The 3,610-nt window shown below is 40.0% G+C and overlaps 1 non-coding gene across 1 annotated transcript; it reads left to right on the top strand.

The window, feature by feature from the left end:
• The first annotated feature begins 3,505 nt into the window (after positions 1-3,505).
• Positions 3,506-3,610, top strand: LOC111726727. Its single transcript, XR_002774433.1, has one exon. It is a non-coding gene; the product is annotated as a U6 spliceosomal RNA (small nuclear RNA).

Here is a 3,610-nt window from a genome sequence, read left to right as displayed (position 1 = left end):
GTTTAGAATGGAGCAAATCAGCACCTCAGAAGATCACAGAATTACTCTCTGGATTTTTAATTGGAGGAAAGCAACTTTGAGTGTGGGTTCATCAAATTCATCTGTTGTTTCAGCCTGGAGCCCACAGCAAATCCTGAATATGTTACAGACTCTGTGTGTCCTGTCTTTTAATTCCCTAGTTTACTGTGGAGTTTTCCCTCTCTACCCTAGAGTACTCTCTCACCTCTTGGCTTTCTCTATTCATTACTTCATTAGAGTGCATTAGTCAGAATAAGCTAATCTTTGCTGCAATAACAAACAAACTTCCAAATTCCAATGGTTAAAATATAAAGGTTCACTTTTTTTATTTGCACAAAGTTTGCTGAAGATTTTCCAGCTTTCCAAGGAAGCCCACTCTAAGTAGTGACTCAGGGATTCTAGCACTTTCTTTTTTGTGGCTCCACTGTCTTAAGGCTTTTTATAATATGTGTGGCAGGGCAAGAGTCTGCTGGAAAGTCATGTGCCAACTCTTAAACACGTGGGCATGGAATGTGACAACACTCCTGTTCACAGCCCATTTGCCAAAACCAGCCTTATACATATCCATCTAACTAGAAGGCAATTGGGAAGATGTAGGGGATGGTAGAGGTGACCGAAGGGTATGTAGAGAGCTATAATTTTCTGTACCACATGGAAGCTTCTCACAACAGAAATGTCAGTCCCAAAGTGTGGATAACTAGCCTTATGTGTTTTTGATGGGGCACCTTGAACTTGGTACTTGCCTATTGATCATAATGATGGCATCACTTATCCCACTTAGGGATGTCAGTTTAGATTTACAGTGCAGATTACTGGAATTTTGAGATGAGTGGAATAGAAAGGGAAAGGAATACAGAGAGACTCTCCTCCTCACCTAAACTTCCAGCACACGTGGTCTGATTTCCTAGTTGTTATTCTATATCAGTCCTTACTAATGACAGCCTTAGATTCCCTGAGATTCGGACTCTCATTCTGTCCTCATTGCTTTTCCTCTTTCACCCATTTTCAACCTAAATCTTGCTATATGCATCCCAAACCTTAGTGATCAGTCTATTATCAGTGAGAATCAAGCCTAATTTTATAGCTGGATTGGAGTTTTACAATCTGATTATGCCTTGTGGTGCTGTCCAACATTGGATATGAGTTCTATTGTATTTATTGAAGTACTTTAAAGTCGTATACACCTATGTTCAAATCTGTACAGTGGAGAAAATAGGTAAATGGAGATGATCCAAGCTTGTGGATCACTGTGAAAAGGAAATGAGGTAATAACACATGAAATGTTTAGCTCAGAGCCTGGAATATAATAATTAAAATCAGCAAGGGTGAAACATTTGGGGGGAAGTGTTCAGATATCTGCAACCTACTTTACATTGTGTCAAAAATAAGATAAATGGATGAATGGACAGATGACAGAGATGTGATAATGCAAAAAGGGTAAAATGTTAACAGAAGATTCCAGTTCATGAACATGAACATATTGATATTTAATGTATAATTTTTTCAAGTTAATTATACATTTGCTTTTATAATAAAATAAAATATCAAAGGTTTATACATTTTCCTTGCCTCTTCTAGACATGCTGTACATGAATATTAGAACTTGCCTTGGACAGTTTCATAACTAAGAGTTAAAGGATCTTGCAGAGAACACTTCCCTTAAATTCTATCTAATGTTCAGAGGCATGACTTGATAAGTAAAGAAAAATTAGGCACCTGAAATGACAGGAATCAGTGGCAGAATTGGCAGCTGGGTACTCTGAGGGTGTCAGCATAAAACACAAATGTTTCTTGTCTTATACATTATTTTCCAGCAAAAACTATGGACTAAATATTATTGCAACAGTTCTTGTGTATTCTATGTGTCAATTATCTTAGCATATTTTCTGTTACTGAAATACCTGAAACTAGGTAATTTATAAGAAAAGGAATTTATGTCTTACAGTTACAGAGGCTGAGAAGGCCAAGATCAAGGGCTCACATCTGGTGAGGGCCTTCTTGTTGATGGAGATGCTTTGTGGCATCCTGAGGCAGTACAGGGCATCATGTAGTGAGAGGACTAAGAGTGACAACTCAGGTCTCTCTTCCTCTTTGTATAAAGCCACCAGTTCACCTCCCACGATAATCCATTAATCCATGACTAGATTAATCCATACATGAGAGCAGAACCCTCATGACCCAAACACCTCTCAGTACTGCCACACTGGGGATTAAATGTCAACATGAATTTTGGAGGGCACAAATTTTCAAACCATAGCCAACTCTACTTCAGTTTGGAATGTAACATGAATTGTGTGTACTATTAAAAGAGCAGGAATAAAAGAAGTTCTAGGATGTTATAGCAGTACAGCTGGGTACTCAGAAAATCCATCTCAAAGCCATAGCTGCAACCACCCTTTGGCTTCCCGAAGCCTCTGGTAGCAACCACACAGACCACAAAAATGGCAAGATCTCCCAGATTTTTTTAAAAGGAAAATGTGTAAAACTGAAAGACTCATAACATAAAGTGGCATTGCATGACATCCCATCATTCTTCTTATTTTACACAGGAAAAAAAGAGAAGTGTGAGACCTAATTAAGACAGATGAAAGGTGAGAACAATTTTGGTTTCCAATTCCCCTTCATTCTCTCTTCTAGGGAAAGAGCTAATGTGAATCTTGGGGTAATTTACCCTGATACTATCTCTCTAGGAGCACCCCCTACACTCACAGCTTCTGCTAATAGCTAAGATGCAGTCTCAGTTAGGACCCTGAGCTGGCTGTTCAAACACACTTCCAGCCACATCTCCAAGCCAGCCCCAGTGCCTGCTACATGAAGTCTTCACCAGCCACAAGGGCCTTCCTCCAAGTTCCCTGGACACAGCCCTACTGGGACAGCTCATGACCCTTGACCTGACTTCCTCAGTGGCATCCTTACCACTTCATCAGCACTCAATTGCTTACATATGCTACAGATTAATCTCTGTTAGCATACAGCTGTGCTTTCATCATGGCTCCTCTTGGATGGGCTCATTCTTCCTCTATCTCTTGGGATAAAAGGTCATTTAGAATCTCCTCAGTCCTTATGGTACATTGACTTCCACCCTCCCTGGCATGCCCAGGTAGTTCAGAACAACAACTGGCTCTGCTTGAAACCCTGTTTTATATACATAGTCTGGAATTTGCTAGCTACATCCCTATGTATGGAAATTCTACCCATTCTCCAACCTCCAGAGTAAAAGCTACCCCAGCTATGTAGGGAATCTCTCATGTTCAGGTAGTTTTCCTTCCCTTTGACCTCCCACAATCCAGGGTTTGGCCTTCTGTTATGAAATTTCTCGTATTTTGTTTAATGGCACAATCTTTGCTGTTTAGTTTTGTTTTGTTTAGCCTCCTTGCTAGATTAGAATCATCTCGAAGCTCCAAGAGAGGACAACCTACCATAGGCCATTCCTAGGTTTACTCTGCACCCGGTACTTCCTTCTTGTTTTCTGTTTAAACCTCACCCTGCTCTCACCTTAAGTACATATACTAAAGTTGGAACGGTACAGAGAAGATAAGCATAGCCCCTGTGCAAAGATGATGTACAAATGCATGAAGCATTCCATATTTAT

The sequence above is a fragment of the Otolemur garnettii genome, unplaced genomic scaffold, assembly GCF_000181295.1.
Source record: "Otolemur garnettii isolate 467f Iridium unplaced genomic scaffold, OtoGar3 scaffold00077, whole genome shotgun sequence".
Classification (NCBI taxonomy): Eukaryota; Metazoa; Chordata; class Mammalia; order Primates; family Galagidae; genus Otolemur; species Otolemur garnettii.
This window is presented reverse-complemented; position numbering and strand designations above follow the sequence as displayed.